The following is a 16091-nucleotide window of genomic DNA, read 5'->3' as shown; positions in this document are numbered from 1 at the left end:
AATTTCGTCTAGTTTATTTGTGCTTAGTTTATTTCTGTCTAGTATTATTTTGCTTAGTTTACTTTTCTCTAGTTTGTTTTTGTCTTGTTTTACTTTTCTCATATACCCAAAAATCCATAAAATTTTGAAAAACCTAAAAATTAAAAACCGTTGTTATGGGAGAACCCACAACCTATTTGGAGCTTATTGAAATATATAATAATTATAGAGAATTAAGAACGGGTAAAGTCATGAGTGCTGCGATAGAAAAATTGAATACAATTGCTAAAATCTTGCTTAAATGCCATGATATAAACTGTTGCTCTAAATAGGATACTAAACATCTGAAATTCCAATGTGGCTTTAGTGAAGAAGTTTTAATTAAGAACTATAATTGGAATAACTATATTCATTTTGGGTTCGAAGAGGTAGAACAATTTGTCTTATTTATGGGAGCTTTTGAGATCGAATCCTTCATGTCTAAAAATTATGAAACTTGTGTTGCTTGTAACGACCTTAAAGATTATGTCTCTCTATCCTTAATTTTTGCATAGAAAGTTACAGCGATAATCCTTATATTATTGATTATAAAGAGAGACTCATTAATGCACAAGAATGCACTCACAATTTGCAGGAACCTGTGGAAGAAGAAATTGATGAACCTGAAAGCTCATTGGATGAAAAAGAGGAGGAAATTGATGAACCTGAAAGCTCATTGGATGAAAAAGAAGAGGAGAGTGATGAACAAAAGGAGGAAGAATGGATTAGCTACCCATGCCAACCTTCTAATGAGAGTAACTCTTTATCTCTTACAATATTTGATTGTCCTCCATGCTTACCAAAGGAGGATGAATGTTATGTTCCTGTGGATTCTCTTGAAATATTCCCTATGAGTAAAACTTGTGAGAATAATTATGCTACTGTTATCTATGATAATCCATGCTATTTTGATAAATCTTATGATAATTGTAACATCCCAAAAATTTCAAAACAAAACAACTGAATTTCCCTAGTTCCAAATTTTGGAACCAACAAAAACTTTTATTAAATTAAGTATGATACCTAGTGATCTTGTTTAATTCTTGTGCTATTGCCATGATTGCTTGTCATTAGTATTTTGAAGTGATCTTAAACCCTAAACCTCACCCCTCTTTTCACCATCCTAGTTAAAATAAAATAAAAGAAATTTAAATAAGAAAAAGGCATATGTGCCTATGGCTATATTCATAAAACCTTACCCTAATCTTTTCTACTTTACTTAGAGGTTTGGAAAACCTTCATACACCTTACCTAGTACTTATCAAACCAAATCCAAGTGGTTTCCAACGAAAATAAAAAGAAACTAAAAATGCCATAGAGGCATATGAGAGCAAAATAGCAAATATGTGAATTTAAGAACCTTGACCCTCATACTTGTTGTGAATGGTTGGATCACTTCCATATACCATTTCAACACTCAACAACACCAATTGAGTCAAGCCAAGTCAAAGTAAAAATCAAATGCAACATATGCATAGAAGCATATGTGACACATAGCCATAATACCCAATTCTTGCCCTATGACTTTAAACCTTGACCAAATGATGTGAAACCATCTCTCAACCTAATATAACCCTAAATTGACCCCAACCCATGTCCAAGTAAAGCAAGATCAACAATTTACAAGAATAATGAAAAGTGACACATCACCTCTTATGTGTTATGGCCATTTTTTGCAAATCTTTGAACAAGACCATTTGAATTGGTTTCAATGGTTGGAAAATGTTTCTAAACTAATAAGACCCACATTAGAGTCAACAAAAGTCAACTCAAATGGGGAGAAATCAAATAGGGAGAAAATCCGCAAAATTCACTCACATACACTTAGCCAAAATTGCAAATCTTCACCAAAGGCCACCATAGCTCCATCTTTGGTTTCTAAAATACTTATATAACTCAAACAAACCCAAATGCATCAAAGAAACCAGAATCAATTCAAAATTTAACTCAAAACCATCTCACATGTGATGATGGTCATTTGTGTGATTTTTAACATGATCCCCTCTTTACCCCTCTGGCTTTGACTTTTCTTCAACCAAACTTGGTCAACTATGACCATGTCATCCAAGACCATATGAAAGTGAACAACTCTCATGTTGACCACTAGCACTAATGTTGACCAGGTTGACCAGCAAAGAGGTGCCAAGTGGAGACTTTAAATTAAAGAGAAGATAACCCCAAATTTGAAATCTCACAAACCTTCACCAAATTGACCACCACCACCACCATTCTTTCTCTTTAATTATATGATTGAGCTCCACCAAAAAGAAATCCAAAATTCGACCAAAGTGTTCTTGCGGCCATTTAGTCGAACACATTGCAGGCAACTTTCCAGAATTGTGTTACACCTCAATACCCAGCAGATTTTGGGCTAAACCCCTTTTGGTTTGTGATCATTGTGACCTCCTGCATCCCCTGCATCAGTGCATGTACTTGCTCCCGTCGATTAAAGTGTGGAGAGGGCAGCACTTTGGCCATGCCGTACCCATGCCGGCCACCCTCACTCCATTCCTCTCTGGCCCTCACCTCTCCCTCTCACCATGTCAAATGAGTCACCCACACCTCCCTGAGCACGCCAGTACCTTTGCTGACTCGAAGCACCCGCGGCATTGGCCAAACATCGCGCGCCCAGACGCGCCAGAAACGTGCCAGGCACGCGGTGAGCGCGCCCTGGCATGGCACTGGGCGCCGCAGTACACGTCCTCGCCCCGATAGCCTCGTCCTCCCCTACAAGGTCTAGAACTGCGTCGAGCACCGCCTCACCACCCTCTGCAAGCTAGACAGCGTCGCTAGCCTGCGGCCGCCTTGTCACCATCGCCATCATCAAAACTCTGCCGCGCCATACCGAGAACACTCGAGCGTCGCCAGCACATTCTCGTCCTCCCCTCGATGTCCCTTCACGCGTGTCGTCCTCGCCATGATGTCCAGAAGCGCATGCCCCCATCGCCTTGCCTCTTCGCGCCTCAGAACGCCGTCGCCATGATCGACTTCGCCGCACCCCACGGTCGCCTCGCGTTCCTATAAATAGAGCCGTTCCTGCGCCTCAAGCTCCACACTAAACTTGCTTCCCTCCTTCTCCTGGATCTCCTCGACTCACTCCCCCTCTCCAATTTGCACCATAGCCCGTCAATTGCTCGCTGGATTCCGCGGCGGTACTGAGGAAGAAGACGACGATTGACGCCTCCCCAAGCGACGCCGCGACCACCAGTACACTCCCCGTCCTCGACAACCTCGCTGTGCATCGACGCCGTTGATCGCCGGAGCTTCAGCACGCCGCCGACCCCCTACCTCCGTCGCCAGCACGCCCTCCTCTCGCCGGAGAAGAAGACGAACCACGGTCGTCCGATCTCGTTCTGATCCGACGGTCGTCAGCGCGTACCGTTTCGGTAAGTAAAACAGTCGCTGACATATAGGCCCCACCCCTGACAGCCCACCAAGCACCGAACCGTTACTGGGCCTGTTTCCCCCATTCAAACCATTTCGGCCCATCTGTTTCCCGCGCAGCCCAACCATTTAAACTTAGTATTAATCCATTTCAGCATTTATTCAATTCTGGTCAGTGCTATAAATTGAATAGTTCAAAATCTACAAATCCAATTTGAGTGATTCAAAATGTTCCAGAAAGCTTATGAATTTATCTAGCCAACCTCACTGGATTCAACCCCATGTGTTGTGTAGTTTTTGAATAGCAAAAATAACAAAACAGATACTTTTCAGTATTCAAATAAATCTTAAAAATCAAGCATTGTGAATTTTGAAGTGAATCCAATTGCAATAATTCACATTTAACAAACCCTAATTTACTATGTAAAAATATGATATGGGTTCTGTACATGATCATGGGCTAGAATCAAAATATTGGCTATGTAGTCAATACTAGTCCATTTAAACTATATCCAAATTTTAGAATTTAAATCTATGAGGTGTAGCACCTCATTTAAATCCTTTCTCAAGTGATATGAAGTAATGTGTTGACCTTTATTTACTTAGGCTCATACTTGCTCACTTGTAGAAATTAAATCTTAATAGTTTTTAAATTGCAAAGGTTATTTAAATCACATGAGATGATGAACCTCATTTAAATCACTTCTCTCAAATACTAAGTGTGAAGTGTTGACCTTGGTCAACATGGGATCATCCCTGGTTATTTGAGAATATTGAATCACCTCAATAGTAGTTTTTAAATTAGTTACAACTATGTGATAAATCATATGAGAGGTTTTCCTCTCATTTAAATCTTGTTCTCAAGTAATTCAACATGAGGTAGTGACCATGGTCTATATAAACTCATATTGAGTTATTTGGTGGCATTAAATCACTACCATGTTAGTATTAAAATGCATGAGGTATGGAACCTCATTTAAATCATTTTTCTCAAATGATAAGTATGAAGAGGTTGACCTTGGTCAACCTAGGTCATATATTATTCATAAGAGAAATTAAATCTTAAGAAGAATTCAATGAGAGGAAATTATTTCTCCAAACCAAAGAGAAACCCTAATTCCAATTTTCAATGAGAGGAAATTATTTTCCTAATTGTTAAATAAGGAAACCCTAGAATAATTGTTGATAAATGTTAAGTAATGATGCTAATATCCATTGTGTGAGCCATTAAGGCTAATTAAGACTACTTAAGTGTTGTTTGGTGATTGTATCCTCGTATTCGTTTATAGACGCTAGTACCGGAGACTATCAAGAGGAAGAGGTCTTCTACCAAGAGGAAGAGCAAGAAAACTTTGATCACATCACCAATCAAGGCAAACTATTACCAATGCAAGCTAGACTAATGCAAACCATTTTGGTTGCAAGTTTATATTCTTGCAAGGTGCAAAGCTCTACAAGAGCAAGGCACCATTACATTTTTACTTTATGAACCTATCCCAAGTTTTTACTTTACAAGCTTTACTTGATTTTATTTATCAAAGTTACTCCTTGGTTTATGATTCACTTGGTTGAATTATAGAGTAGTACAAGAGAATCACCCTTAGCCTAGCAAGCTCCAAGATACTTAGCACCCCTCATAACTAGTGGCTAGTGCTCAATATTAAAAGTGACTACTCTAGTTGGGAACTTGTGATTTGAATTGACTTTGAAAACCTTGGAATGATGAGTCATTCTATTGAGAGATTTTGAAGGTGAATATGACTGGTGAATGACTTGGTGAATTTTACTAAAACCCTGATGGTTGGGTTCGGATGCGATACCATTCCAATTTTACAAGTACCCCCACAATACCTGAATCTGGGTAAGGCTTAGCTGGAAACTTATGTATTTTAGTATGGGTTCCCTCTAAACAAGCGTCATAGGGGTTATGCCGAGGCTGCCTCCGTACTGGTGAAGTGATGTGAAATGACGTGAAATGAGGTGAATGTCCGGCCCAAGCCCTGTGCGGTTCCTGTGCTGACCGCGTGTCTTCACTGGGAGGCCAAGCTCATGGGGAGAGGTGCCTATACTAGAATATGTAAATGAAAGGTTAGGATTGGTAGTTCGCGTACTGCGTACGATAAATCAGGGCCAGTTACCCCTGACGAACTATTGCAATTGTTGTGGCACAAGTGTACACCCTCTGCAGAGTTAAACCTATTCGAATAGCCGCGTTCGCGGTTATGGACAGTTGGAAAGGCCATACTGTTCCGTCATCAGAAATTTTCTAAAAATATGAATGGTGAATTGTGACTTGATTTGAAAGGTGACTTTGACTTTGAATCACAACTGAGTTGTGGGAATGACACTAATGTTCCCACTTGAGTTAGTTAAATGAAGAGGCTTTGATTTTTAAAGTGCTTATGAAATAAAACTGGCTTTATGCAAATAAAACTAGAGCTTAGAACCCCCTTACTATAGTTGATAGTATTTTACCTTAGTATTAGTTTGCGAGTACTTTGAAGTACTCACGGCTGTGTCCCTGGCTATTCAAATGGCCAGACTATGAAGACGAGTACCAGAACCCGGAAGAAGGATAGCAGGACGTCTACGACAACTAGGATCACTCCTGACGTCAACAGTTGCCTGTGGAATAGATGGACTACTACTACACTACTTTCGCTTCCGCTATGTGTTATGTAATGAATAAATAGAACTTCTATTATTGTAATGAGACTGGATCATGTGATCCTTTATTTGTAAGACGATTATGTGTTGTAATGAATGATGTGTTGTGATATCAATCTATTATGTCTCGCAAAAACAATATTCCTGGGATTGCGAGGAATGGCATAATAGGCATCTGGACTTAAAAATCCAGGTGTTGACAAGTTGGTATCAGAGCCATTGTTGACCTTAGGAGACCCTAGTTAGAATGGACGTCTGAAAATTGTAGTTTCAAAACAAATGAAGTGACTATTTAAGAAAACTTATTCTCCCTCTTATCATTGAGATCTTTTTCAAAATAAGAAAGTTATGCTCTATTCTTCTTATACTATTACCTAAAATTTTGACACACTTCTCTAACTTACTCATCATAATTCTTCACAGATGGAGTACAAATGGGAGTTCTATCAGCTTGGTCACGGGGGAAACCTGATGTTCGAGAAGGATTTGAAACAACTGGTTGAATATTTAGGACGCCCGTATCCCGAGTTCTTCGGAATACCCCTCAACAATCCATCGGGAGGACCACCTCGGTGGGAAGTTACTGCAGATCTGAGAGGAAAGCTTGGAACCCCAACATGGGAAACCATCTGGTTTTCTGTAACGGGAAACACTTGGAAGGAAGGACTAGTCAGAGCTATGCAAGAAGCAATTTCTCGCCTGTGTGGACAAAATGAGAACAAGATTAAGAACACTCGCTTCATCTACTACCCAAGACATGACCCCACCGGAAGACCGATGACCATGCCCCCGCACACGGAGATGAACCACTATGTAGCACACCTTGACTTCATGCTGTACAAGACCCGCAAAGAGTTGGACAACGCCCTCGCTTTTCGCCAAGCACATTACCCGTGAAGACGAAGAATCCCCCCCTGAAGAGTAGTATCATTTAAAGCACTTTCGTATGTGTGAGTTGTATCAGGATCCCCTTGTATCGTAGAGCGATGAATGGTTCTTCAAACCAACGGTGTGTTAGCTTTGTAATTTGTGATGCTTGGTATGAATGAAAAAAGTGTTGTTGGTTTTTACCCCTGCAACACTACTCAAGTTTTCAATATTATGAACTTTTTAAACTTTAACCAAACAAACCATAGAAATTTCCCTCTTATCTTATCATCTACATCAATGTTTAGATGGCCCCACCAACCCGCAACGCCACCCAAGATGCCATGATGCAACTGCTGCAGACGATGATGGCAGACCGAGAAGTCGAGAGAGCTGAACGCCAAGCCAACATTACCGCACTGCAACAGATAGCTCAGAACAATCAAGGCCATGGAAACCACGATCACCCTGGATCGAAGCTGAAGAACTTTCAGCACACCAACCCTCCGGTATTCAACAAGACTGAAGAGCCCCTTGATGCTGATGACTGGCTCCAAACCATGGAGAACAACCTCGAAGTTGCGGGAGTTGAAGCCGCAGAAAAAGTACTGTTTGCCACCCACTATCTGTCAGGACCTGCCAGAGCCTGGTGGACAAGTGCCCGTGCAATGAATGCGGGACAGATGATGACATGGGAAGACTTCAAGCTGAAGTTCAGCAAATACCATGTGCCCCAAGGACTGATCAAGAAGATGAGAGACGAGTTCCGTGAACTCAAGCAAGGAAGGATGTCCGTGGTGGAATACCGCGACAGGTTTCTCACTCTGTCAAGGTACACCCCGGATGAGACCGACACCAATGAGAAGAGAAAGGAAAGATTTCTGAACGGACTGCACGACGAGATGCAAACTGTGTTGGTGAACATTCCGTTCGCTGACTTAGAAGCCCTCGTGGACTCAGCCATACAGATGGAAGGAAAGCTACATCAAGCCAATGAGAACTGCAAACGCAGAATGATGAACCAGAATGGACCCCACCATACCCAGAAGTACCGCAATAACTCTTCTGGAGGATTCAACCCAAGATACAACAAGCCCCCTGCCCAGAATTATCGCCCCAACAACCACAACAACAACGGAGGACCCCCGAAGCCCGGAGGCAACAACAACAACAACAACAACAACAACCACAACAACAACAACCACCCCAACAACAGCAACAACAATGGAAACAACAACCACACCAATACTGCCCCAAGGACTGGAAGCAATGCTACCCCCATCATTCCCAAAGACAAGTCCACCGTCAACTGCTACGAATGTGGAGTTGTGGGTCACTTCTCCAATGAGTGCCCCAAAAAGCTTGCCAGGATTGCCGCCAATACCGCTGCACCTGCTCAGCAACAGCGTCGCTTCGCATGTAGAAGGAACCAGAACAACAACAACGGCCGTCTCTACCACATGACTGCCACTGAAGCTCAGGAAGCACCCCAGACCATGCCAAGTATGTCTTCCTGTTAATAAAATGCTCAATCTCTCTTAGGAACCTAACTTTTCTTAAAATCTCGGGACGAGATTTGTTTAAGGGGGAAGGGTTTGTAACATCCCAAAAATTTCAAAACAAAACAACTGAATTTCCCTAGTTCCAAATTTTGGAACCAACAAAAACTTTTATTAAATTAAGTATGATACCTAGTGATCTTGTTTAATTCTTGTGCTATTGCCATGATTGCTTGTCATTAGTATTTTGAAGTGATCTTAAACCCTAAACCTCACCCCTCTTTTCACCATCCTAGTTAAAATAAAATAAAAGAAATTTAAATAAGAAAAAGGCATATGTGCCTATGGCTATATTCATAAAACCTTACCCTAATCTTTTCTACTTTACTTAGAGGTTTGGAAAACCTTCATACACCTTACCTAGTACTTATCAAACCAAATCCAAGTGGTTTCCAACGAAAATAAAAAGAAACTAAAAATGCCATAGAGGCATATGAGAGCAAAATAGCAAATATGTGAATTTAAGAACCTTGACCCTCATACTTGTTGTGAATGGTTGGATCACTTCCATATACCATTTCAACACTCAACAACACCAATTGAGTCAAGCCAAGTCAAAGTAAAAATCAAATGCAACATATGCATATAAGCATATGTGACACATAGCCATAATACCCAATTCTTGCCCTATGACTTTAAACCTTGACCAAATGATGTGAAACCATCTCTCAACCTAATATAACCCTAAATTGACCCCAACCCATGTCCAAGTAAAGCAAGATCAACAATTTACAAGAATAATGAAAAGTGACACATCACCTCTTATGTGTTATGGCCATTTTTGCAAATCTTTGAACAAGACCATTTGAATTGGTTTCAATGGTTGGAAAATGTTTCTAAACTAATAAGAACCACATTAGAGTCAACAAAAGTCAACTCAAATGGGGAGAAATCAAATAGGGAGAAAATCCCCAAAATTCACTCACATACACTTAGCCAAAATTGCAAATCTTCACCAAAGGCCACCATAGCTCCATCTTTGGTTTCTAAAATACTTATATAACTCAAACAAACCCAAATGCATCAAAGAAACCAGAATCAATTCAAAATTTAACTCAAAACCATCTCACATGTGATGATGGTCATTTGTGTGATTTTTAACATGATCCCCTCTTTACCCCTCTGGCTTTGACTTTTCTTCAACCAAACTTGGTCAACTATGACCATGTCATCCAAGACCATATGAAAGTGAACAACTCTCATGTTGACCACCAGCACTAATGTTGACCAGGTTGACCAGCAAAGAGGTGCCAAGTGGAGACTTTAAATTAAAGAGAAGATAACCCCAAATTTGAAATCTCACAAACCTTCACCAAATTGACCACCACCACCACCATTCTTTCTCTTTAATTATATGATTGAGCTCCACCAAAAAGAAATCCAAAATTCGACCAAAGTGTTCTTGCGGCCATTTAGTCGAACACATTGCAGGCAACTTTCCAGAATTGTGTTACACCTCAATACCCAGCAGATTTTGGGCTAAACCCCTTTTGGTTTGTGATCATTGTGACCTCCTGCATCCCCTGCATCAGTGCATGTACTTGCTCCCGTCGATTAAAGTGTGGAGAGGGCAGCACTTTGGCCATGCCGTACCCATGCCGGCCACCCTCACTCCATTCCTCTCTGGCCCTCACCTCTCCCTCTCACCATGTCAAATGAGTCACCCACACCTCCCTGAGCATGCCAGTACCTTTGCTGACTCGAAGCACCCGCGGCATTGGCCAAACATCGCGCGCCCAGACGCGCCAGAAACGTGCCAGGCACGCGGTGAGCGCGCCCTGGCATGGCACTGGGCGCCGCAGTACACGTCCTCGCCCCGACAGCCTCGTCCTCCCCTGCAAGGTCTAGAACTGCGTCGAGCACCGCCTCACCACCCTCTGCAAGCTAGACAGCGTCGCTAGCCTGCGGCCGCCTTGTCACCGTCGCCATCATTAAAACTCTGCCGCGCCATACCGAGAACACTCGAGCGTCGCCAGCATGTTCTCGTCCTCCCCTCGCTGTCACTTCACGCGCGTCGTCCTCGCCATGATGTCCAGAAGCGCATGCCCCCATCGCCTTGCCTCTTCACGCCTCAGAACGCCGTCGCCATGATCGACTTCGCCGCACCCCACGGTCGCCTCGCGTTCCTATAAATAGAGCTGTTCCTGCGCCTCAAGCTCCACACTAAACTTGCTTCCCTCCTTCTCCTGGATCTCCTCGACTCACTCCCCCTCTCCAATTTGCACCATAGCCCGTCAATTGCTCGCTGGATTCCGCGGCGGTACTGAGGAAGAAGACGACGATTGACGCCTCCCCAAGCGACGCCGCGACCACCAGTACACTCCCCGTCCTCGACAACCTCGCTGTGCATCGACGCCGTTGATCGCCGGAGCTTCAGCACGCCGCCGACCCCCTACCTCCGTCGCCAGCACGCCCTCCTCTTGCCGGAGAAGAAGACGAACCACGGTCGTCCGATCTCGTTCTGATCCGACGGTCGTCAGCGCGTACCGTTTCGGTAAGTAAAACAGTCGCTGACATATAGGCCCCACCCCTGACAGCCCACCAAGCACCGAACCGTTACTGGGCATGTTTCCCCCATTCAAACCATTTCGGCCCATCTGTTTCCCGCGCAGCCCAACCATTTAAACTTAGTATTAATCCATTTCAGCATTTATTCAATTCTGGTCAGTGCTATAAATTGAATAGTTCAAAATCTACAAATCCAATTTGAGTGATTCAAAATGTTCCAGAAAGCTTATGAATTTATCTAGCCAACCTCACTGGATTCAACCCCATATGTTGTGTAGTTTTTGAATAGCAAAAATAACAAAACAGATACTTTTCAGTATTCAAATAAATCTTAAAAATCAACCATTGTGAATTTTGAAGTGAATCCAATTGCAATAATTCAAATTTAACAAACCCTAATTTACTATGTAAAAATATGATATGGGTTCTGTACATGATCATGGGCTAGAATCAAAATATTGGCTATGTAGTCAATACTAGTCCATTTAAACTATATCCAAATTTTAGAATTTAAATCTATGAGGTGTAGCACCTCATTTCAATCCCTTCTCAAGTGATATGAAGTAATGTGTTGGCCTTTATTTACTTAGGCTCATACTTGCTCACTTGTAGAAATTAAATCTTAATAGTTTTTAAATTGCAAAGGTTATTTAAATCACATGAGATGATGAACCTCATTTAAATCACTTCTCTCAAATACTAAGTGTGAAGTGTTGACCTTGGTCAACATGGGATCATCCCTGGTTATTTGAGAATATTGAATCACCTCAATAGTAGTTTTTAAATTAGTTACAACTATGTGATAAATCATATGAGAGGTTTTCCTCTCATTTAAATCTTGTTCTCAAGTAATTCAACATGAGGTAGTGACCATGGTCTATATAAACTCATATTGAGTTATTTGGTGGCATTAAATCACTACCATGTTAGTATTAAAATGCATGAGGTATGGAACCTCATTTAAATCATTTTTCTCAAATGATAAGTATGAAGAGGTTGACCTTGGTCAACCTAGGTCATATATTATTCATAAGAGAAATTAAATCTTAAGAAGAATTCAATGAGAGGAAATTATTTCTCCAAACCAAAGAGAAACCCTAATTCCAATTTTCAATGAGAGGAAATTATTTTCCTAATTGTTAAATAAGGAAACCCTAGAATAATTGTTGATAAATGTTAAGTAATGATGCTAATATCCATTGTGTGAGCCATTAAGGCTAATTAAGACTACTTAAGTGTTGTTTGGTGATTGTATCCTCGTATTCGTTTATAGACGCTAGTACCGGAGACTATCAAGAGGAAGAGGTCTTCTACCAAGAGGAAGAGCAAGAAAACTTTGATCACATCACCAATCAAGGCAAGCTATTACCAATGCAAGCTAGACTAATGCAAACCATTTTGGTTGCAAGTTTATATTCTTGCAAGGTGCAAAGCTCTACAAGAGCAAGGCACCATTACATTTTTACTTTATGAACCTATCCCAAGTTTTTACTTTACAAGCTTTACTTGATTTTATTTATCAAAGTTACTCCTTGGTTTATGATTCACTTGGTTGAATTATAGAGTAGTACAAGAGAATCACCCTTAGCCTAGCAAGCTCCAAGATACTTAGCACCCCTCATAACTAGTGGCTAGTGCTCAATATTAAAAGTGACTACTCTAGTTGGGAACTTGTGATTTGAATTGACTTTGAAAACCTTGGAATGATGAGTCATTCTATTGAGAGATTTTGAAGGTGAATATGACTGGTGAATGACTTGGTGAATTTTACTAAAACCCTGATGGTTGGGTTCGGATGCGATACCATTCCAATTTTACAAGTACCCCCACAATACCTGAATCTGGGTAAGGCTTAGCTGGAAACTTATGTATTTTAGTATGGGTTCCCTCTAAACAAGCGTCATAGGGGTTATGCCGAGGCTGCCTCCGTACTGGTGAAGTGATGTGAAATGACGTGAAATGAGGTGAATGTCCAGCCCAAGCCCTGTGCAGTTCCCAGGCTGACCGCGTGTCTTCACTGGGAGGCCAAGCTCATGGGGAGAGGTGCCTATACTAGAATATGTAAATGAAAGGTTAGGATTGGTAGTTCGCGTACTGCGTACGATAAATCAGGGCCAGTTACCCCTGACGAACTATTGCAATTGTTGTGGCACAAGTGTACACCCTCTGCAGAGTTAAACCTATTCGAATAGCCGCGTCCGCGGTTATGGACAGTTGGAAAGGCCATACTGTTCCGTCATCAGAAATTTTCTAAAAATATGAATGGTGAATTGTGACTTGATTTGAAAGGTGACTTTGACTTTGAATCACAACTGAGTTGTGGGAATGACACTAATGTTCCCACTTGAGTTAGTTAAATGAAGAGGCTTTGATTTTTAAAGTGCTTATGAAATAAAACTGGCTTTATGCAAATAAAACTAGAGCTTAGAACCCCCTTACTATAGTTGATAGTATTTTACCTTAGTATTAGTTTGCGAGTACTTTGAAGTACTCACGGCTGTGTCCCTGGCTATTCAAATGGCCAGACTATGAAGACGAGTACCAGAACCCGGAAGAAGGACAGCAGGACGTCTACGACAACTAGGATCACTCCTGACGTCAACAGTTGCCTGTGGAATAGATGGACTACTACTACGCTACTTTCGCTTCCGCTATGTGTTATGTAATGAATAAATAGAACTTCTATTATTGTAATGAGACTGGATCATGTGATCCTTTATTTGTAAGACGATTATGTGTTGTAATGAATGATGTGTTGTGATATCAATCTATTATGTCTCGCAAAAACAATATTCCTGGGATTGCGAGGAATGTCATAATAGGCATCTGGACTTAAAAATCCAGGTGTTGACAATAATGCTTTGTTTGCGCCTGATATCGAAATGCATGGTACTAAAGAGTTTTGCTTGGCAAATGTTTATGATAAAGCTCTAGATGATGGTCCTATGTTACTTGATAATATTAATTGTACTACTAATGAAAATGGGATTGGAGAGTTCTTGACTTTATGTAGAAGTCCCATATCTCTTGAGATTGATCAATCATCTTATTATATTATTGATAAAAGTGGGTTTCAAAGTTTTAATCCCATTATTTTTGAGCTTGATAAAAATTATGTGTTTGTAGATCATGAAAAGCATGATGTATGTGATAGTTATATTGTTGAGTTTGTTCATGAAGCTACTGAAAATTATTATGAGAGAGGAAAATATGGTTGTAGAAATTTTCATGGTACTAAAACACCTCTCTATATGCTGAAAATTTTGAAGTTACTCTTGTTTTATCTTCCTATGCTTGTCACTTTGTTCTTCATGAATTTATTTGTGTACAAGATTCCTATGCATAGGAAGTGGGTTAGACTTAAATGTGTTTTGAACTTGCTTTTTGATGCTCTCCTTTGCTTCAACTTTTATTTCTTGCGAGTGCATCATTAAAATTGCTGAGCCCATCTTAATGTCTATAAAGAAAGCACTTCTTGGGAGATAACACATGTATTTAGTTTGCTACTGTTTTGTTGTGTGTTGGAAGTTGTTACTACTGTAGCAACATATCCTTATCTTTATTTTATTGCATTTTTGTGCCAAGTAAAGTCTATAATAGAAGGTTGATACTAGATTTGGATTTCTGCGCAGAAATAGATTTCTATCTGCCACGAATTTGAGCAGGGCTCTCTGTAGGAAAATCAAAAAAATCTGACAAGTTTTGTGCGTGTTCCTCAGATATGTACGCAACTTTCATTAGTTTTGAGTTTTCTGATTTGAGCAACGGAAGTACCTCTTAAAAATTCGTCTTTACTGGCTGTTCTGTTTTGACAGATTTTGTCTCTGTTTTTTTGCATTGTCTCTTGTGAACTTTAAGCAAGGCTTTCTAGACGTGGAGAGCTGTAGCTAATGTTTTATTGAGTTCTTGCAATGTGTCACTACAGGATTAAAGTGTATTAAAGTTTTTTTTTGAGTACTAACCCCTCTAATGAAGTTTATGAGAAGTTTGGTGCGAAGGAAGTTTTCAAGGGTCAAGAGAGGAGGATGATACAATATGATCAAGAAGAGTGAAAAGTCTAAGCTTGGGGATGCCCCCGTGGTTCATCCCTGCATATTTCAAGAAGACTCAAGCGTCTAAGCTTGGGGATGCCCAAGGCATCCCCTTCTTCATCGACAACTTATCAGGTCACCTCTAGTGAAACTATATTTTTATTCGGTCACATCTTATGTGCTTTACTTGGAGCGTCTGTGTGTTTTTTTTGTTTGAATAAAATCGGATCTTAGCAATCCTTGTGTGGGAGAGAGACACGCTCCGCTTTTTCATATGAACACTGGTGTTTTTCGTTTTACTTTTAATGTTCATGACAAAAGTTGGAAGCTATTGCACTTATTGTTATTTGGTTGGAAACAGAAAATGCTTCATATTGTCTTGGATAATTTGATACTTGGCAACTGTTTTGAGCTCTCAAGTAGATCAAGATTAAGCTCTTGCACCATGTAGTTAGAACCTATTAGTGGATAACTACCGTAGAGCTTGTTAAAATTTGGTTTGCATGATTGGTCTCTCTAAGGTCTAGATATTTTCTGGTAAAAGTGTTTGAGCAACAAGGAAGACAGTGTAGAGTCTTATAATTCTTGCAATATGTTCTTATGTAAGTTTTGCTGTACTGGTTCATACTTGTGTTTGCTTCAAACAACCTTGCTAGCCCAAGCCTTGTACTGAGAGGGAATGCTTCTCTTGCATCCAAAACCTTGAGCCAAAACCTATGCCATGTGTGTCCACCATAACTACCTACTATGTGGTATTTTCTGCCATTCCAAGTAAATACTTCATGTGCTACCTTTAAACAATTCAAAAGTCATTATCTCTTATTTGTGTCAATGTTTTATAGCTCATGAGGAAGTATGTGGTGTTTTATCTTTCAATCTTGTTGGGCAGACTCTCACCAATGGACTAGTGGCTTCATCTGCTTATCCAATAATTTTGCAAAAAGAGCTAGCAACGGGGTTCCCAACCCCAATTAATTAACTTTCATTAATAATTATCTTCACATGTTTTGCCCTGATTCATCAGTAAGCAACTTAATTTTGCAAATAGACACTCCTT

This window comes from Lolium perenne, chromosome 5 (assembly GCF_019359855.2).
Source record: "Lolium perenne isolate Kyuss_39 chromosome 5, Kyuss_2.0, whole genome shotgun sequence".
In the NCBI taxonomy this organism is placed as follows: Eukaryota; Viridiplantae; Streptophyta; class Magnoliopsida; order Poales; family Poaceae; genus Lolium; species Lolium perenne.
Note: the sequence above shows the minus strand (reverse complement) of the source record.